This window comes from Phalacrocorax aristotelis, chromosome 5 (genome assembly GCF_949628215.1).
Source record: "Phalacrocorax aristotelis chromosome 5, bGulAri2.1, whole genome shotgun sequence".
Taxonomy (NCBI): Eukaryota; Metazoa; Chordata; class Aves; order Suliformes; family Phalacrocoracidae; genus Phalacrocorax; species Phalacrocorax aristotelis.
In genome coordinates this window covers 56,665,585-56,687,944 of record NC_134280.1, presented here as the reverse complement: position 1 = coordinate 56,687,944, position 22,360 = coordinate 56,665,585, and the positions used below count along the sequence as shown (strand labels likewise).

At 37.9% G+C, this 22,360-nt stretch overlaps 1 long non-coding RNA gene across 1 annotated transcript in view; it reads left to right on the top strand.

Annotated features, from left to right (window-relative positions):
- Positions 1–230: 230 nt before the first annotated feature.
- LOC142057126 (uncharacterized) overlaps positions 231–22,360 on the top strand; it is a 136,184-nt gene continuing 114,054 nt past the window's right edge. The window contains exon 1 of the long non-coding RNA XR_012660552.1: positions 231–324. This is a non-coding gene — a long non-coding RNA (uncharacterized LOC142057126). The remainder of the gene's footprint in view (positions 325–22,360) is intronic.

Genomic DNA, 22,360 nt, shown 5'->3' with positions numbered 1-22,360 from the left:
ATGCTTTCTTCCTGGACTGTCTGATTATGTATTTTAGTAGAGATTGTGTAAGGTTTCTGAGGCAATGCATTTATTTCAGTAAGATGTGACCATACTTATATTCTGTAACTATTACAGATTCTAGGTGCCAGGAAACATTTCCTTCATTGTCAGCTCTGTCTACTGTATTCTTGAATTTTGAACTACATAGCACTGCTAACCAGCAAACATGCATTTTTATTCCAGGATGAATGATGATTGCAAGCCATGAATTGGTTTCAGTTGTCTATCCCTTTCATCTGAGAAGAGCAGCTTGTTGTATAAAAAACACGCCATGTCCCTCAGGTATGTGTTTTAGTAAACACTTATTCAAAGGAAAGGCTAGAACAATTACAAGTTTTCATTGCTGTTATTACTAATTATATAGATAGTTCCTTTTACAGGTGGCCACAATAACTAGCTAAATTTAGATTTATCCTTCTTGAGCTGGGGGAAATAGCCTCTCATCTTTTAAAAGATTATCACCTGATGAGAACATTTGAGATCAGAAATACTTTACATCAAGCTCAGGTCTCAGCAACACACACACACATGCTCACGCACACACACTCTGGGTTACTGCCACAGTACCTACGGCCAGGATGCTCACATGAAGGGGCTGATATAATCTGAATACCTACATTTTAAGTACTTGGTGAACAGATGACTAGGATTGTGGATTGTAGGAGAGGCAGGAGACCTGGGAGAAAAAGATGAGCTTCTGTGCATGTATGTGTTTCTGTTCATTGGAGAATGAAAAGCAGATCCAAGAGTTTTTAGAAATTTTCTAGTTTTCCTCCACTAAGCTGTATGCTTATGACTTCTAAATGGCTCTGATCTTTTTTGCCAAGCAGCTACATTCAACTGAACGTTTACTTGCTGAGAGATGTTAGTGGGAATAAATTGTTGCTAGGTTATAATGAAATGCATCTTTCAGTATTTCTGTAGTCAAGGGGTTTGATTTTATCTGTTAAACTCAAGTATTGGATATGGGGAAAAAGTAAACTATTATTAACATGGACTGTTGAGAAAAATTCCCTTTAAAATGAGAACTCCAGGATGTAATATTAAGTATTTTTGTAGATAATTACATTAAGTCTAAAAAGATACTCGGTTCAGATCCACAGCAGCATGGCAGAGATTAAGACAGAAGTCAAACTCAGATCTGATTTAGGGGTTTTGTGATTTGCCTTGTATTTTTTAGTTTTTAATAGCTCTTACTTACCTTTCATGGTCATATTAATGGCCCTTTTCTAGTCTTGTTTCCAGTCTGTATCTGAAATTCAACTACACATGGTACAAACAACTTATGTATAACAATTTTCTCTTCACTGATTAAAACAAGGGTGGGTATTATTTCCCTTTAAAGTTACCACATAGAAACCTTTCTCCATGGGTTGAAGAAGGCAGTTAATAAGCAGTGGGAACAAAGGTTCTGCTATATAGTTCCTGAGAAATATTCTTCCATCATAGAAGAATGGACAGGCTGTAACTGAATGCTATCAATAATTTCACCTTGACTCAGAATTGTTCTTGAGTTTTTCCCTTTGCTTGTTGCTTAGAAGGTTACCTCAGTCTAAAACAAAAGGTTCTGTTTCAGCTCAAGAACCCAATTGCAAACCTTTAAAGGTATTTAGGTCTTAAACTGTTTTGGTGTCTCTTTTCCAAATAAATTGATAGAAGATAGGATCTGAAATAATTTTGTGATTCTCAGTCTAAACCTCTTAGTTGAGGAGCAATAGAATAATACTTGCTAGGGAGGGTGCAGTCAGTAGTGGAGGACAAATACTAGCAATGCCATTAGTGCAGACTGTTTAAATGTTTGGCTTTTAGAATTGTGTATGAATTTGCTGAAATTTAGTCATGAGGAAAATATAACTTTTTAAGATGAGTCCAAATGAATGGTATCTTCAGAGGAGACATACAGTAATTCATGCACAGGTCGGCCTGTGATAATTCACAGAGTTGGAAGTGGAAAGAGGGAAGAAACGAAGTATCTCAAGTAGCGTAATTCATGGAGCAGAAAATTATTTATAGGAAATTAACTCCTAAGCAAAAAAGCATTAAGCCATGATATAACTTAGGCACGAGGCATGTGACATACTATGTTCACTTTGCACTTTCTGAAATCAAACTGGCCATCTGGTCAATTCAGTTACCATACAATTAAGGCTGTCCTGGAGATGTTCAAAGAAGAAAGGGCAAAATGCTAAAGTGTGATCCCCAGTTATCAGAAGCGCTACACGGGTCTGTGGCAAGTCAGAAAAAAATTATGGCAGCCATTAGAATGCCTAAGTATATATGTAATACAGCCAGGCTACAGTCAGTCTTAAAATCAGTGAAACACAGAAAAATGACGAGTTTCTTTTTGTTTCCTACCACTGTATTTTACACTCAAGTATGTGGTATATGCTTTTAAAATACTATTTGGTTTATTACACAACGTGAAATTCTCCACCATTCTCCACCCATTACTCCATACCATTTACATCATGCTCAGGTGCCACACTATCCAATACAATCTCATTAACCACCCCACCCCTTCCATCCTTTGATATAATAGGCAGATATCATTCCCTTAGTCTATGGACCACCTCTGCAAAATGTCTTTAAAAAGTTCACAAATGTCCCCAAAGTGTCTGGTGAGTTCATTTAGTCTATGAATTTGGGCTCCATCTGTTATGGTGGTCACGCAGGACAGGGGAGGTGGTGTGTTGCATGGAGTTACTGGGCATCAAAGCCAGCTCAGGTCAGGTCACTGTTGCTCTTGTAGTGCTTCTTGTAAGGCTTGTCCACCATTCAGATGGTTCCTGCTATAGTAATTCCTACACATGCAACTCAAATAATGGGTTACAACAATTTAAAGGTATTTCCATTACGGTCTCTACCCCTGGCCCTTTTAGGCCAGGTTACAGGTTTTAACATTGCAGTGAACAACTACTGCTCTCAGCCTGGCCAGCAGCAAGGGCTTTCTGCTATAGTAATTCCCATAACATGCAACTCAAATCCCAGGTTATAACAATTTAAAGGTATTTCCATTACAGTCTCCACCCCTGGTCCCTTTGGACCAGACCATTGGGTTTAACATTGCAATGAACTCCTTGCTCCTGCTCTGGCTTGGACTTATCCACAGACAGCAATCCCTTAAGAGCATACCTGCTCCAAGTGAGCCACAGTCTCTTCAGGGTTCTACCTGCTGCAGAAGAGACTTATCCACAGCCACAGTCACTCTGAGGTGTGCCTGTTCCAGTGTGGCCTTCTCCATGGGCCACAATGCCTTTCAGAGATACACCTGCTCCAGCGTGGCCTTACCCACAGCCACAGTCCCTTCAGAAGTAAGCCTGCTCCAACATGGCATTACCCATGGCTGTAGTCCCTCTGGGGGAGTACCTGCTCTGTCGTGGGCTTATCCATTGCCACATGCTTTGAGGTGCTCCAGCGTGACCTCATGCACAGCCGTTGATGCTTCAGGGTATACCTGCTGCAGCATGGTTTATCCACAGTCATAGATGCTTTGAGGTGTACCTTCTCAAGTATGGACTTATCCTTGGGCCACAATCCATTCAGAGATATACCTGCTGTGGCACAGGCATAACCATGGCCACAGATGCTTTGGGATGTACCTGCTCTGGCATGGGCTTATCCATGGCCACAGATGCTTCAGGGTGTGCTCCTGCCATGTAGACTCATCCACAGGGCACAGTCTGTTCAGCTTGAGTACGTACTGGAGTTCCAGCCTGTCCAGTACAGCAGCACAGAAAGAGCAGTGATGCCCTGACCATATGCCTGCCCAGGTGTTGGCCATTGCTGTTATCAGTATCTTCCCAGGCACAGCAGCATAAGAAGATCATCAGTACAGCAGTACAGCAAGCGGTGAAAGCAAAAAGCGCCACTAACGAGCACTAGATTCTAATGTACAATAAGGCAAGCAAACCCCATGGAAAGAATAGGAGTCTATCACTTAATAGCTAAACAGCAATAACAGCTATAAATTCAATCTAGCACATTCCAATCAAACCTGTTGTTATCTTGAACCCTTCAAGCCCCACGCTGGGTGCCAAAAAGGACTGTCATGGTTTAACCACAGCCAGCAATTAAGCACCACAGCTGCTCACTCACTCACTTGTTCCCCCCTGGTGGGATGAGGGAGAGAATCAGAAGAATAAAAGCAAGAAAAATCATGGGTTGAAATAAAGACAGTTTAATAAGCAAAACAAAAGCCGTGCACGCAAGCAAAGTGAAACAAGGAATTAGTTCACCACTTCCCATCGGCAGGCAGGTGTTCAGCCATCTCCAGGAAAGCAGGGCTCCATCACACATAACAGTTACTTAGGAAGACAAACAGCATAACTCCAAATGCCCCTCCCTCCCTTCTTCTTCCCCCAGCTTTATATGCTAAGCATGACATCATATGGTGTGGAATATCCCTTCGGTCAGTTCAGGTCAGCTGTCCTGGCTGTGTCCCCTCCCAGCTCCTTGTGCACCCCCAGTCTGCTCGCTGGTGGGGTGGGGTGAGAGGCAGGAAAGGCCTTGGCTCTGTGAAAGCACTACTCGGCAGTAACTAAAACATCCCTGTGTTGTCAACACTGTTTCCAGCACAAATCCAAACCATAGCCCCATACTAGCTACTGTGAAGAAAATTAACTCTATCCCAGCCAAAACCAGCACATCTCTTTAAATAATATTTTCTAGGTAACATTTGCCTACAGGGAGAAAAATAAAAATAAAGGATACACTGTAAGATGAGAGATGAAGAAAATAAGATATCTGAAGTAAAAAACTAGGACTAATAATGCATTTTTCATTAAAAATGCTACAAAAGGTAGGACTTTTTACTATAGATATGTATTTTTTAAAAGTATAACAGTTCAATAAAGTGTTTTGTTCTTTAAAAGAAAAGTAAAGAAAACAAAACCCCACAACTTTTTGATAAAACTATTGTTTGTCTTTCTGGAAGCTTTGTAGGAACTGAGGAGAACCCAATCCCAAAATATGTTTGCCAGACAAGTCCACCTGAACGCAGCTTCTCAGTTTCTCATTCAGTAAGATGTAAGCTGGTTTCTCTCTCTGCAGTGCAGAGCAGCTTTTTGGATGAGTCCCAGATAGGCAAGTACTCAAGACAAAAATGGGAGAGGAGCAAGTCATTAACTATTGCATGGTTTCCCTTTCCTAAAACTTCCATGTCAGAGGATAAGTTGGAATGACAACTGCTGTTCTGCGAAATGAAATAGAGGCCCCCAAAAGAAGTGTTGCAGGACTTATGGGTGGGCAGGGACACCTTGGCCATGTACAACAGTGAATTCCTTCCCAGGCCTGTAAGATCTTACACAAAATTAAGTCCTCAGAATGGTGTGCGGGCTAAATTCAGTTTGAATGCCAAAGCCTTTGGAAACGAAGGTCAAAGAGGAAATGCAATGAAACTCATTGTTATTGGGTTATTAGAGTTGCCACTGTAATTAGCTTGTTTCATAACATATTTTGTTTTGCTATGTGCACACCTTGATCTTTAATCTAAAGCCTTCTGTGAGCATAATTAATGAACATTTGAGACTCCACCACATTTTTAAGATTTTTTTTTGCATAGAATATGATTTAAATGGTTACATACTTTGAATTATTTATCATGTGGTGTATATCTGTTAAGAGAATCGCCTTTGTTTTAAGTCAGTTTATGAAAATACTGTGTTTGAACATCTGTCAAGGGATGAAGATTAGCTGAATAGACATAGGATGCCAGTATATTATATTTTCTGTTATCCTGTATACTGTAATTATCTTGATCCTCAAACAACTCTGCGACAGTTACAAACACTTTTGCAGACTTGTTACTGCAAATTCAAAATTTATTTCATCTGAATCTAAATTAAACTGGTATGTAGCAAGACTTTTTTTTAACATTTCTATCTGTAGATGATTAGAAAGCATTCGAGCACAGATTCAAATTTTATTTGAAAGAAAATTTTTTTTAAAAATTCAGTTTTGAGGCAGGATGGGAATCTTTCCCAAAATGAAATGTGTTTCAAAAAATGGATAAACTAAGTAGCCAAACTGGGGAGAAATGGATGCCACAGACAGAAGGTGTGCTTTGAAGTGAGATGTAAATCTGAATCATAGAATCATTGGTTTGGGTTGGAAGGAACCTGAAATATCCTCTAGTCCAACCCCCAGCCATGGGCAGGAACACCTTCCACTAGATCAGGTTGCTCAAAGCCCCATCCAGCCTGGCCCTGAACAAACACATCCAGGGATGGAGCATCCACAGCTTCTCTGGGCAACCTCTTCCAGTGTCTCACCACCCTCATAATAAAGAATTTCTTCCTAAGATCTAATCTAAATCTACCCTCTTTCAGCTTAAAAACCCCTTGTTCTGTCACTAGACTCCCTGATAAAGAGTCCCTCCCCATGTTTTGTGCAGGCCCCCTTTAAGTACTGGAAGGCCACTATAAGGTCTCCCTGGAGCCCTCTCTTCTTCAGGTTGAACAACCCCAACTCTCTCAGTCTTTCTTCATATGAGAGGTATTACAACCCTCTGATCATTTTTGTGGCCCTCCTTTGGACTTGCTTGAGCAGGTCCATGTCTTTCTTATGCTGGGGACCCCAGAGCTGGACACGGTACTCCAGGTGGGGTCTCACCAGAGCAGAGTAGAGGGGCAGAACCACCTCCCTCAACCTGCTGGCCATGCTTCTTTTGATGGAGCCCAGAATACAATTAGCTTTCTGGGCTGCAAGTGTACATTGCCAGCTCATATTCAGTTTTTCATCCACCGCTACCCCCAGGTCCTTCTCTGCAGGGCTGCTTTCAATCCACTCATCACCTAGCCTGTATCCGTATTTGGGATTGCCCCGACTCAGGTGCAGGACCTTGCCCTTGGCCTTGTTGAATGTCATGAGCTTCTCACAGGCCACCTTTCTTAGCCTGTCAAGGTCCCTCTGGATGGCATCCCTTCCCTCTATTGTATCAGCCACACCACTCAGCTTGGTGTCATCCACAAACTTGCTGACAGTGCACTCATATTGCCTGTTTCTAGAGTAAATGAATAAGCACGATACCAGACCATACTTAAAAAGAAAGGGAGAAGGAATCCTTGATCCACATTTACAAAGGTCGTCTTTGAGTTTCCCTATTTACTCTTCACAGCCACTGACTCTGACTACTGAGGATGTAAAATGCTGGGCATAGTCAATGGCAACAACTGGGAAAACAGAATTAGTCATGTCATCTTTTACTGAGGGTAACCAGCCAGAAAGTGATCATCAGAAAGTTGTAATACCTTTGGAGTAGCTTCATTCCCAGGGCAAGGTTAAGAATTCTTCCTTCCCTCCACCACAGAAATAGTCCTCATCCCAAGTCACTTTTTTTTCTGTCTTGGAAGTCATTTAGATACCATAGTGCTGTATAACGGAACCAAATAGATGCAATGAAAAGCCTGACAGGGTAATGGGAATAGGCCAAAGTCTCCAGGGCAGGCCAAGTTTAGCTTCTGGGTCAGGACAAATGTCTGAGGGAATGGGAGGAGTGGGAAGAGAGGAAAAGGAGGAAGATGGTCTTGAGTTCTGGCCATTCTGTCACATTTCACAAAAAGGGCAATAGAGTAGCAATGGAATAATTGTATGGAGTGTATAACCCTTTACTGCTGATATGCACCAGAAAGAGAAAGGAACCCATCACTTCTGATGGCAAACAATGTGAAGCTCAGTATGGCGGTCATGTATTTCTAGAAATTTAGACCTGGTATTATGTTCATATGTTGCTTCTCATGAAGTGCTGTGAAAACTACAATAAATTCATAGTACAAAATATAAAGGAAGACTATTTTGATGCATCCAGTAAAAACAAAGTAATCCAGCTTTGTGCAAGATCCTTACAATTTTCTGATGTGTTAAGCACAGAAATGTATACTGTTACCACATGCATTCAGCAGACATACTGCTTTGTGCAAAGTCCAGTGGGAAAGCTAAGGTACAGGGGTTAATGTTGACATAAAGGCCAAATCCTGATTTCTTTGATGTTAAGAGGAAAGTTTTCGCTGAGCCCAATGGGATTAAGATTTAGTGAACATGTTCTTGTTTCTTTCAAATTAGTGTAGTCTTAACATTGCTCAAATCTATTATATAGTCTACTAGTTCTGCTTTGTTGAATAAAAGCAAAATTTGTGTTCAGAACAACATATTTACTCCAATGTGTGTACCTGCCAGATACTCAAATTCTGATATTTAAAATTGAAGCCTTATGATACTGTACAAATAATTTGTTTCTTTTTCTTTCTGACCAAACAAAAATCTCAAACCAAGAGGAAACTGCAACTGGAATCAATATATATTGGTTTTAAAGTCTGTAATATAAGAAGTGTTTTTATGATTTACTTTTTAATCTGTAGGTGTCAATAGTAATAGCAAACATGAAATTATGAACATGCTAAAAGAGTTTTTATAACATATCTCTTTTCATCCCTTCAAGCATTGTTTAAAGACCTATTCGGTTCTGTAAGCAAACAAACATTTTATCTTTACATTAAAGGATTTTTTAGAAACAATTTATAGTTAAGAGGCTTTGGTCTACAGCTATTTCTTACCCAAGGTATTGGTGATGTAATCATGTAGGCATTAAACAGAAGAAGCGGCTTTAACGCAGATATTCTTTATGTGATTGACAATTACTCCGCTAGTGTTATGTCTGAGCACTAAGGCACATCTTTTACTTAAATATGCAAGGTAAAATATCCTTTACAATTTCTATGCTGGAGAAGCAGTTAAAAACAAAAACACTTACAGAAATTCAAAACTGATATGTGTTCCAACATGAAGCCCAGAAGTGGAAAAGTAATCATTTGTGTCTTTGTACCTGGAAGAATACAGCTCTTATAGGAAAATACTGACTTAAAAATCAATTAATTTTTCATGTTTTTGAAGAGTAAAAAACCACTGGATGTGGCACAACTTGTAGGTTTGAGGAACAGGGAGATAAATTTTGCAACAAAATTTAAATTTGAACTTAAAATAATTTTCTCCCAAAAATTTTTCACAAGGAAAATAAGCTTATATTATTACCATAGATAAATATGCTAAATTCATTGCTAGGGTTTAAAAAGCTTACAGTTGGAGTATTGGCAAACTAAAACTACATTTTAAATTGCTGTCTGTTTAACTCTTAGCAAATTTCATTTTTGTTTCTTTGATACAAAAAATAAACCTAAAATTATGGTTACATAACCTAAGGCATTTGACATTAAGTCCTGGGAAGTAACTCAGCTGATGAAAAGATAGGGCTGAAGCAGTTGTACAAGCCCTCTGTCTCAGCTGGGGTAGCTTCGCATTTGCAATTGCATTTTAGAGATCAAATGCATTAAACCCTAAAGAAGCACAGAAGGGGTGACTACTTCAAAGGGTTTTTAAATTGAAAAATAAACATAAAACAAAATGCAGTAATTTATACAAATGTTTTAGAACTAGTACAATTAATTATGTGTGGAAAAAAGTGACACCTGTTCAGAGAAACAATTTAGCTTTTAGATTTAGGCTAGCACTGCTTAACCATTTGTTATTCTAACTATTCTACTCAGTTCAGGTCTAAAATAGTCCATAATGCATATATATCACTGCATATATCTGCATAGATTATGTACTAAGCATTTAAGTTTATATTTACAATTCAACTTCAGAGTTTCTCGGAAGTAGGTCTATTTGCATTGCTCCTAATTCTGCAGTAGGTGGCAGTGGGTAGTGGAAAATATACAAGAATATACAGTTTAGATGTCATCACATTTTTTAGGGAGGTTTAAAAATGGCTTTTCTGCTTTTGAGTTATGTGTGTATCAAACAGAAAGGAACAGTCAAACAGAATTTGTAAATTGTCGTGGTTAAATAGTACCTATGCAAAGTATTATGAAAATAAACTAAATGGATAATGGAGTCAAATGCCGATACAAATACAGCACACATTTCTGTAAATTAAGTATGAAGCTGAGTACACACATGAAAACTGAACTGAAGGCTTAAACTCAGGAGAAGGTTTTGCATGGGTAGCTTTGTAAGTTAGGAGAATGTAGTGAACACAATTTACAAAGAGAAGAAGAAAACTGCTATTTCCCATTTTATCTGTATTTCTTTGGAAATTGTTTGCATTAATTTTCAGTGTTATGCTGGCTATTGAAAATAGCACTGTAATTGATGAAATGGAAAACAGTGGGATGGGGGTTTTAGGCATGATGGTGGCAGTGTGGAGTATTAACAGAGTTTTGACAGGTTGATTGTGTGGGAGGATTAATTGGGAAGATTACAAGAAAGCTCTGATTTTGCAATCTTTGCACACCTGAAATATGGGAGCTTAAGGGTACACAGAATGTGAAATTGGATGAAAAAGTCTGTCAAAGAAGAACATTCTAAGTCTCGTTTGTTATCGATTCCTGTTTCTTGCTTATCTGAAAACCTGGATTGGTAGTTTTATATAGAAAGTGCTCAGTCAGCACTGCTGATTCTTCTCACATTTTCACCAGCGCATTTTGAGCTCCAAATAGAGAGATTAAGGCTTCCAGAAGTGCAAGGTATCCACTAGCTCACATCTCAAATACTTTGAACTGACCAGTAATTAGGAGTTCTTGTTTTGTTTTGTTTCCTGTTTTAAATCTCCAATGTTTAAAAGTATGCAGCTGGAAGCTATTGAGTGCACAGTGTTTTGAAAAGCATGGTCACGCATACTGCTGGACCTGGACTTTGGGACTAGCCAAGGTCAAACTCCTATTGAAACTGTACAACACTTTTTTCGTTTACGATTTTGTGGCCAAATTCTTCAGTCCAAGGACTTCACATAGTTACATAGTAAGAAAACATTAAGTTAAACAATGTAGTTGTGCTTAATGTTAATTCTGTAATCGTAAAGGTTAGCCAGTGATTAACAGATATTATCTTTTGTATGAATTAATAGTTTATACTACAAGTAAGTATAAGCAATTCAATAGAAACAGAGGAAAAATGCTGACTCACTTAAAGGTGGAGTTTTGCTGTTGACTCAGTAGAAGTAAGATTACTGTAATCTCATTGTTAATTACTCATCAGCTAGTTATCTGTAAAATTAAAATTAAGATTAGTGTTTTGATAAAAGTTATAATTATTAATTGCTTACAATATGTTTCAAAAAAGGAAAAATATGGAACATATGTAAGAAAGAACAGTCACCTTTTACAAGAAATAGGCACTTTATTGTGTCTTCAGCTGAAGGAAAGGCTACAAAGTTAGACCCCAAAGTAACAGTATTTTAATTAAGAAGTTCCTGGTTTACATTTAAACTAAAAGGAAATAATTGACCATATTAAAACATGATTGAATACTTTCTTGATTTATTTCTGCATTATGTAGTTTTATGCTGGTAAATTGAATGTTCTTAATGAAATTGTGCTAGTTTAAGTTTGAGATTATGCATTAATGATTTTGATTGCATGTGTGTGTTATGTCTTATTCTTTGATATTCTTTTATGTTGATTAAGATGCATCAAACATTGCATTGTTCTCTTGCAAAATGAATAGTAGACATCTCTGTGATAAATCTTCAGTTATACTGAACAGTAGTTCCCAAGACATATCAAAGTTCTCTTTGAAATGTACCCAGATTTTCCATTTTCTATGTTGTTTATGGCTTTTCTTATAGTTTTAGAAATATTGAATTCTTGTTGTCTGATTAAATTTGGTTTTATTCTTTTTCCTATAAGAGGCTATCTTTCAGTGCTGTACATTTAATTTCTATTCATATGATTTTACCATCAAAGTTTCTGCATTATAAATCTTTCAATGACTACTATTGCTGTGAAAAATTGTAATTTTTTAGCAGCTTTTTAAATCAGGAAGTTACTATTTTTAGGCATCTAGGATTTCCTCATTCTTTCATGGACAATGACACAAATATCTCCAGTTTTTTCTAAGGAATTTAGGGGGAAAAATAAAAGGCATAATACAGCATTCACTGCTAACTACAAATTTTGACATTCACAAATAGCTTTTGGCTTTAAAATAGACCTAACTGAAGCACTGATTCCCATGTGTTAAGTGTTGGGATTTGGGTTTGGGGTTTTTTTTTTCAGATTGATGACTTTGTAAAATTTTCCAAAATCAGTATTGAAAAATTCCACTCTTCTTTAGGTCATTAGAAGAAGTCCTGCAAAATACCCTGGAGCTGAATTGGGCTGTAAGTCAAAGAATCAAGTATGAAATTAAGATATGTAAAAAATATATGAAAAATGGAAGAAAAAAAGTGATGCTCTCTAATACAATGTGGTTTAGATCTTTCAAGAAAAAAATGTTGTAACTGATTATATATGGTTTTAGTAGATTAATGTAAATAAATTAATCTAGGGAAATAGTAATTTTTGTTCTATTTATTGCGGACCTGCCAACATCTTTGTGCTTGTAAGGAAGAGTGCAGATAAAAGCTCTTCAGTACACATGAATTGTGCTTGCTGTGTCAGTGAACATTAGCTGAATATCTGGTCCAGATTAGATTTGAAGGCAAGGTATGACTTAATTTGCCTGTACACAAAGAAACAAGCAGAAAGAGTTAATGACTGAGAACAGCCTAGAAATGGTAAGGGAGTGCCTAGAGGCTACAAGTTCTGAACTGGCCTCCTGCAAGTCACAAATGTTTTGCACCTTTTGTGCTTTGAAGCTCTTTTGCTGTGGCATGTGTAGAATTCTCTGTGGAGTTTTAAGTACCCAAATATTTCTCTCAGTGCCTCTCTGCTGTGCTTTCTTGGTCTGCCAGAGATAAGACACCATGTGTCAGGTTCCCTGATGAGATAAAATGAGATCAGAGCTGAATTTGGCCTACTCTCTGTCTCCATGAGATGGCCATTAATGTAACTGGTTCTCAGTAGTGAAATATGTCAGCTTTAGAAGATGAGTTGCCATCACCAGTTTAGCAGATGCTGAACAATAGTTATCCAGATTAACAGCCTGCTGTTGACAGAGAAGTGATCTGACTGAGTCACAGACTTAGAGATCTGCAGATCTTCTAGATATCTAGGAGGACTATTAACAATGAGAACAGCTTCATTTTTGCAAACCTACAACAATCTTAGAGCTGGGCATGATGAATGATATAGAAAATGTGAGTAGGAGGTGGCATGTTCTTGAACGGAAAGTTCTCCAGCATACTTCCCCACCTCCCTACGCAATCTCAGTATTTAAATGTGTATGCGAATACATGGCTACGTGTCTGGTAGTGGAAAGACAGTTGTGACTTAATATTAGAACCCAAAAGATAAGACAGGAAAGTAATCTTTTTTTTTCTTTTTTTTTTTTTTCCCCCAAATTGAGGCAAACTACCATGAAGATTAATAAGGACTCAACTTATTGACATAGTGTGAACAGTAGGGTAAGTTTGTGAAACACTAAACAGAGATATAAGGATGCTGTTCCCTCTGAAAAACACACAGTATTAAAATTTTAAGCTTGGGAAAAAGGTATACGGCTAAGACAAATAGAAGAAGGTGACTTCTGTTAATGCAATTGTTTCCTCTATGCACTGTTTTAGTTTTGCATAAAATATCTCCAGCTAGCCTTCCTGAATCTAAAATATTTAGAGAATAATTAAAAAAATAATTTTCTCAGAATTGAAACTATCCATAGTTGCCTTCCTAGCTACCATTGTATCTCTGGCTTGTTCATTCCTGACACTCATATGACTGATGAGTAATTGTTTCTCTTCTCCTTGCTTTCCATTTGTAATTGTCCCTGAATCCAGTACTAGTATGCATGTTTGATGTTTAAGTGTTAATAAAAAAAAAAAAAAGTATAATTTGACTCGCCAAAGGACAGAGGTTGCCCAGCTGTTACATGAATAGAAGAGAACAGGATGGAAAGCAGTGTTAACATATGGTATGAAAATTTAACTCTGGCTGGTGAAAGTCTTTCAATTCCTTATTAAAATCAAAATCCTGTATGAGGTCTGTAAACTTCTCTGAAGTGAAATCTTGTACATCCAGTCCAATCCTTAAGGCACCTAAGAAGCAATCCAATTAGGAAGCTGCCTAATCCAGTGCAGTGAATAAGAACAAGTTGAGCTAGCCTAATAAAATTTTTAAAAAACTAACTGTAGTTCTGAGGCTCAGTATGTCTTACTATATTGTTGGTTGGAGACAAAACTTTGCATTGATTTCTTGTAATATGACAGAGGTCTATGGCTTATTCTTTTGTCTTTCTTCATAGCTTCCAGTTATCTTCATGAATGAGCTGGTTCTAACCTCTTAACGTGCTTTTAATAGCTGCCAGAGGTAGCATGTCTCTTCCACTACTTGTCACTTCTTGTTGCTACTTACTGTAGTTGCCAATTTCCAGCTGACAGGATGGTTAAGAGGAGAATTTGCTGCACTTGCTTGTTATTTTGTTTCTTTTTTTCTTTCTCACTCATTGCTTCTTAAGCATTTTTGCTTTAGAACAGGGCTATTTTTAATTGTTGAAGAAATATTCACTGAGTAAAGCTTTGACCAGGATTTCATAAACCATTTTGGTTCTGTATTCTAATTCAGAAGATGATCTGTCAGAATTAATTGAGAATGTCTTAATATAATCAAGTCCAGTTCATTAGGCAAACACTTAAATTATTAATTTAAATACTGGGTAGTTCAACAGCATTTATGACAGTTACAAATACCAACGTATTTTAATTTTTAAATTCCTCCTGTGTACAGAAGTTGATGTCCTGCTATAGCTACTGCTGTTAGACATAAATAGTTTTTACCTTTCTAATGTTCTACCTCTTTGGAGCCTGTTAAAGTATTCTGTTCAAAAAAAGACTTATGAAAGAAAAATGTAGCATTTTAAGCACAGGGTGCTTAAAATTAATCAAGCATAGAGTGTCATTTTCATCTTTGTAACTCTGTTTTGGATCAAGTAGAGTTACACCAGAGATGAACTTGAACCAGGAAGTTAGTGTCATGCCATTTCATTAATTTATAGAACACTGTAAATTAATGTATAATTATTTAGCATAAATCTAGTGCTTTAGTATCTTAGCTATTCCCATTGCTTTAGTGCTGAGAAAAATAATCTCTTCATAAAATAAACTAATCCCATTCCCATTTTTAATTGCCTTCCAACTCTGTAATCTAGGACACAGTGATTCCCTGAAAAAGAAATAAATTTTCATTTCTCAAAGAAAAAAAATGGGGAGGGGAGAAGGGGAATAAAAGATGAGGGAAATGCGAGGGAACAGAAAAAGCAATAAAGTGAATAGTGATGGCTGTGAGCTGAGGACATAGCATGTCTTCAAAAGGTTGTATTCATTCAATGCATTTCATAGACTGGTTTGGGTTAGAAGGGACCTTAAAGATCCATCTAGTTCCAACCCACCTGCCATGGGCAGGGACACCTTCCACTAGACCAGGTTGCTCAAACCCGCAGCCAGCCTCACTTTGAACATTTCCAGGGATGGGGCATCTACAGCTTCTCTGGGCAATCCATTCCAGTGTCTCACCACCCTCATAGTGAAGAATTTCTTCCTTATATCTAATATAAATCTACCTTCTTTCAGTTTAAAACCATTACCCCCATCCTATTGCTACAGGCCCTACTAAAAAGTCTGTCCCCATCTTATAAACCCCTTTTAAGTACTGAAAGGCCAGCATAAGGTCTCCCCAGAGCCTTCTCCTCTCCAGGATAAACAACCCCAACTCTCTCAGCCTGTCCTCATAGGCAAGGTGCTCCAGCCCTTGGATCATTTTCTGTGGCCCTCCTCTGGACCACCTCACGCAGGTCCATGTCTTTCCTGTGCTGAGGACTCCAGAGCTGGACAGAGCACTCCAGGTGGGGTCTCACCAGAACGGAGCAGAGGGGCAGAGTCACCTCTGGCCATGCTTCTTTTGATGGAGCCCAGAATACAATTAGCTTTCTGGGCTGCAAGTGTACATTGACAGCTCATATCCAGCTTTTCATCCACCAGTACCCCCAAGTCCTTCTCAGCAGGGCTACTATCAATCCCTTCATTCCCCAGCCTGTATTGATATGGGAGGTTGCCCTGACCCAGGTGCAGGACCTTGCCCTTGGCCTTGTTGAACCCCATGAGGTTCACCTGGGCCCAATTCTTGAGCCTGTCCAGGTCCCTCTGAATGGCATGCCATCCCTCAGTCATGTCAACAGCAGAACTCAGCTTGGAGTCATCTGCAAATTTGCTGAGGGTGCACTCGATCCCACTGTCTATGTTGCTGATGAAGATATGAAACAGTACTGGTCCCAGTTTCTACTTTCTGTTCTCTGAGTTGCCCACCTTGGCAACCTTAGCAATGTTTGTGCACAGGGGTTTGTGTGATTGTCTGAATTATGCTTGCCTTAGACCATACCTGCCTGTGTGGAAGTGCGAGTAGATTCTCTGGGGCTGATATACCTACTTGTGAAAACACTGGTAAATTGAGTGAAGGAGTGACAAGTGTCTTCACCTGGTGTTCCAGGGGCATGTGCTATACCAGCTTCAGGATTAGCAAAGGGTATTCTCTTCACATAAAACAAGTGGAAGCTGGGAGGCATGCTGCAGTTATTTCTAAAGTGTGATTGCTGATAGGCTCAAAGAATCTGTTGTAAAGCTAGTGTTGCCATATGTCACCTTTACTGTGGGAATTTTAATACACATTTTGTTTTATTTTTTAAATTATTATTGTTGTAAGAACTTAACTTTGGTTTCAGTTGTCATTCTTTACACTCAGATTCACTTAGCCTTTAAATACATTTACATTGTATGTCCGGTTTCTAGTCTTCATTTTAGTAATTTGAAATGTTCTTAAGTTATTTTGGTCTAGTTTTTATTTTTTTAACTATAATAGTATGGTCAGATATTTCACAGAGTATTATCATCTTTAATAATTGGGTGTGGGTTGCATTTTTTCTTTTTTCATGTTCTCTGGAGTATTAAAAATATATGTTTAATAGTAAGTCTTTGCCATTTTTAAATTGTAGCTTACATAGATTAAGTTTGGAGAAACATTTCATTACAAGAATCAAGGTCTTCACCCTTATTGTTTTCTGTGTTGTTGGAAGGAAAATAACTGTATCTGAAAAGAGGAAGCTTCACTAATAAATGGTATTCACAGAAATAACTAAAAGACAATTCAAGCCGAAGGCTGCAGTTTGAGCAGAGCAAGGATCAGTAAGCAATACTGAAGAGGTGGATTTTAAAAATTCTTCCAAACAGAATGTGTATGGCATTGGAGAAGGCACAGAAACTGAAATTAGTTTCACAGGTAGAGCAGAAAGTACTGGAAGAAGGCATAGAAATGTGTGGGCATCATCTTTAGAAAAGTCAAATCAGCTGGGCAAAAGTGGTTAGCACCAACATTCAGCTGACAAACAGGCATACCAAGTCCCATCCTTTTAGCTTGAGAGTCGCTCAGTTGGCCTCTGGCTTGCACTCCTCCCTTTGGTGCCAATTGCATGTACGCTGCCTGAACAACTTGCTGATTTCTGTGTATCTGCAGAACCCGTGTCAGGGCTAGTCAGGAGCACGTGACACATGACGCCCAGCAGCAAGATGCAAGCGATGGTGCTCTACTACTCTGAGAGATGTCTCTCTTAGCCAGATGCACACAGAACAAAGCTTGGCAAGAAGGTTTGTTCCCCAGTAGCTTTACACCATAAGTCCTCTCCTGTCACTTGATCTAGCTCACACATAAACACACACACGCATGCATGCAAGCACCTTTACATACATGGTGGCTTAGCACATATATGTGCACACCTATTATGTGACCTGCCAAGCATGCCATTTTTGCCTTTCATCACGTATACTAGCATGTACAGTTTTGTGTCAGTACTTTCAGCAGTTGAGAAGCCTGTCTATGGAGGAATATTATACATGTAATAGTGCTTGGCTTGTGATTAACTGATTTTATGCGTCACATATTTAGATTAAAAATTTGCAATATTGTATTTCATCTGGTAGAAGTAATTAAGGGGGGGAAATTAACCAAGAAAATACTGTAAGATTAAATTTTTGTTTTTAGATTTACTGATTTAGATGATTCGGTTATTGGAAATGGGATGGAAAACTACTCTAGAAGCCTTCCTAGACAATATGTTTTTATTTAGCCTTATATTACTGGTATAATAATGCCATGTTTTATACGACTACTTAATACTTTTTACACCTCTCTGACAAGATTTCTGCCAAAGAAATATAAATATTTTCCTTTTATCACCTTTTATTCTGTATGGCAAAAGCAGTCCATAGCTACATCTGAGTAATTTCTGTTCTCTCTTGTCTTTCTTGAAAGTTTAGTATTTAATGAGGAGAGGGCTAAACAGACTTTATTTCCTATCTTTCCCCCATTAACCCTGTCTTCCATTCCCTTTTGACAATGGTGCTATTTGACCTCCCGGTCAATGGCTTCCCTTCAAAATTTGGATGGTGTCAGAGAGAGGGGAAAATCAAGAAAGAGTTAATGAGGTGGCAGTGGGAGCTTAAGCATCTTTCCCAAATGTTTCATATTTTTTAACATTTTTGACTCCATAACTTCAGTGACTGTTAAAAAGTATTAACACTAAGCAGCAAATAGATTAAGTAAACCTCTTGTGAACAATCCACTGTTCGGATGTTATTCATGCTATTCAGGGTGTATGGGCACTCCTCTGTATTTGCATGGAAAAGCACACAGAAAGTATGACAAAACTAATCCATTAAAAGTTTTAAATTTTTTTCTGTCTCAGACAATTTCCTGAGGAAGAGTTCCCCACACAATCAAAAGAAGGAAAGAGCATGGATTATATTAGGATTTATGTATCCTGAATTCCATTGATGTTTGAAAAACAATCTAGCATTTTGTATTTTTAGTTCTAATTTTTTAAATAAAAGTAACACAAGATTTTATTTTTCTCAATATATTAGTACGGTTCCATTAAAAATTCTGGCAGCTACAGGATCTAGGATTTCAATGGTGAGATTTGACCATTTAAATATCCCAGTCTAAACTTACACTTTTCATCTTTGCCTTCAGACTGTTTTGAGCATACGACGGGATAAGTGCATTATCACAGTGGCTTTGTCTCACAGCAGCCCACAAATATTAGATAACCCTCTCAAGAAATGTATAAACAAGTTGTTGTTGTTGTGTATTATTAGACAGCTTTGTAGATGAGTAAATGGAGAACTGAAGGGTTCTTGGTCTTAAGCACATTACCTACCAGTTTCTTTGTAAAAAAGGCCAGTGTTTCTTGAAGGACTACTGTGCATTTTATTACTGCTTTATATCACTTCAGTTCTTAGTGTGTCCAATGCATTGAATAATGAAATTAGGGCTTGTGAAGGATGGCTGAACTACAAAATGTCCCCTGGGGTGAGCTTACTTTTAATAGGGTTTTTTTTTTTTTTTTTTTTTGGGGGGGGGGGGGGGGCACGGAATGCCTCCTCTTTTTTTAAAAAAATAATTTTCTGCAATACAGCCAATATCATCCTTTCCCTGCTCCCCTTCCCACCCACCCATTTACCAGTAGTTTTCTTGTGTGATTGAAAAGTCCGTAGTTTTGCTCAGTGGAAAAGCCTCATGCTGAGAAGTAAGGGATCACAGTTGTACACTTAATCAAAGTGGCTTGCTCCACACTTTGTTTCTGAGTAATTTCCGTAGCAAACTCATGTGATCTGTGCGTTTCGCTTGCATGAATCAAGTCCAAAGTTTGAAACTGACTCAGTTGTTACTCCTGCTGACAGGCAAAGAAAAAGATTTTTTGGTGGAGACGGGGATGGGTTCAACTCAGTTCAGGTTGCTGGAAGGAAATGAAAAGGATTATTTGAAAATTACAAATACTGGGATGAAAGATTACAGGTACTGAGCAATAGCTGTCCATAGTAAATTGTTGATTGGAGTGTCTGTATTAGGTGATGTTTGTAGTCTCTACATGTAGGATGATGGAAAACACAGATTATGGCAGTGAAAGTAGAGCAACAATAGAGGCTGATTCTTTGTTTCCACTCTTCAAAGGCTTTTTTACCCTTTTTTTTTTTTTTTTTTTTTTTGATAAGGCCCAGGAAATTGTTAGCGACATGCTGGTGGGAACTTACGGAAAAGAATACACACTGTGATGCAGTTCTTATCCCAAGAGCTGTGTTGGTGGGTGTGGGAATATCGTGCTTTCAGTGTGAGCTGTTGCAATGAGATAGCATTGAGAAACCAGCACAGAGAACAGCACAGATTTAGTCTAGGGAGCGAAGGGCTTTATCCAGCAGTAATGTGTGTAAGGACAGACAATGTAATACTGTATTTGGTTTAACAACAAAGAACTATAAAAGGATTTGATAGTAAGGGATTGGCAGAAAAGCTCAATGTATCTGCACAGTGCAGTAAGTATTTTTTTAAAAAGGTATTTAAGTGATATACTTACAACTAAAAAAGACAGTATTTAAAATTACCTATAATAGCCATTATTTTAGGGTAGGGTCTTTTAACAACAGTGAAGACTTACTAAGTAAAGGACTCAAGAGACAGCTAGTATTTCATTGCAGTATGGGTTTGAGAAGCAAGAAGAAGCACATGTGGAAAAGCAGGACTTACAGATCTTTTTTACAAAGGTCTGTTTTCATTACTCCGTTTGATTTCTGGATACATTTATGGCCAACATCACTGGGAAATCACTGAAAAATATTAATCTCTATCTCCCATTCTCTATATGCCTATTTTGTTTTGATATTTAAATAACAAGTTTTGGCTGCAACTTTGGCAAGACACCACATATTTGTTGGTGCTACTTGGGCTTAAAATGAGCAAATGTCTTTATGAAGCCTATATGGTAACAGGGTAAATATTGCTACAGCATATGCATGCTGGTTGTCCATCAGAAGGAAATAGCATTTCTGTTGTCTGTATAGCAGCTGTTGTGACCAATTAAACTTAAAATAAGCTTTCTAAATCCTCATTATGCCACTACTGGCATATTTGGCCAAAGGTGTGAGTGATCAAATGATCCTATGTGTCAGTAGCAGTTCTGCTGTGGGAAAGATTACAGAGTGGGAAGGATTACAGAGTAGGAAATTCAGTATGGATCTGCCTTTTACCCTTGTGTCTGGAGACATGTTCCCCTTTTTCTAGCATAGGAAAATATTCTGGCAAGACAGGTAAAAATCAGGAATGTGGACAACTTTCTATGTTTAATATTTGGCAGTTGCTGGACAGAACTTTTTGAAGATCACAGCAAAGGCATCTCTGACTAAAAAAGATCACATAAATGGATGCTTAATTTAGAAGTATGTATATCACTGCATAGCTGGTGAAAATATCTGTTAAATTGAGAAAGTTGTCTAGCTAACCTCCTCTGCAGTGTGTGGACTTATCTCTGAACTTAAAATACCAAATTGTATTTTATGGTTTTGTGACCTGCATGACTTCCATTAGGGAGTGAACAGAAGCATCTAAATCCATTGCAATACTCTTAAATTGAAAGATGCCCTTAGGAATCCCTCCTGTTGTGTACCAGAGTACAATTATGTGGTTAACATTTTGAAATATAAGTGAATGGCTGCCACTCTGTCTGTTCTTTTACATTAATATTGTATAAAATGCTAGCTGCATTGTCAGTCTCCAGAATAGTGCATTTTGCACTTCTGATGTTCCAGAATAATATGGCATCTTTCTGACCCCAAAATAGCCTATAGAGGTCTTCAGCCAGCTTGCTAGATACTTGAACATTATATCATTTATCAGGTAAGATACTTAAAAACAAGAAATAAAAAGTTTCTTAAGGTCCATTCCAATCTTAAAAGAGAAAGATCAGAAAATTTTAAAAGGCAAATGTAACTAATAAAACTGGTTTTGCCTACATTTGCACAGCAAAATTGAAGGGAGAATATTAAGTTTTCACATTGTCTTGCATGGATTATAGAGACATTCTGTTAATTCCCAGTGAACAGACAGACTACGTGATGTATGTCTACAATTCCATACCTTCTTGTTGGACATTCACTGCCTGTCTGCAGACAGCAGAGAGGCTAAATAAAACTAATGAGGGAAAGTGGTTTTTGGATTGGAGGAAGGGAGGGTTAGAGACAAGATTAGGGTGAGCAGAGACTTCTTAACAACATATTTTCATTTATTTCACTGTAATATCTTTTTTTTAACTGCATGCACTTCAAAGATAATGCAAAATTGGAATTACGAATATCGCAGCTTTGTAGTGAATGTATTGCAAGATTCTTAAATAATTAAATTATGCAAGTTCTTAAAATTGAGTGTAATTAGCCATTAATGAGCAAAATCTGTTGCTCTGCAGAGCTGATACATGCCACGCAGACTATACTTAAGTTTTACATGATTTGGTTTAACTTCTAAATGCATATGTGTGGTGAAAATGAACTAGTATATATTGTAAGATAATCACTGAATTA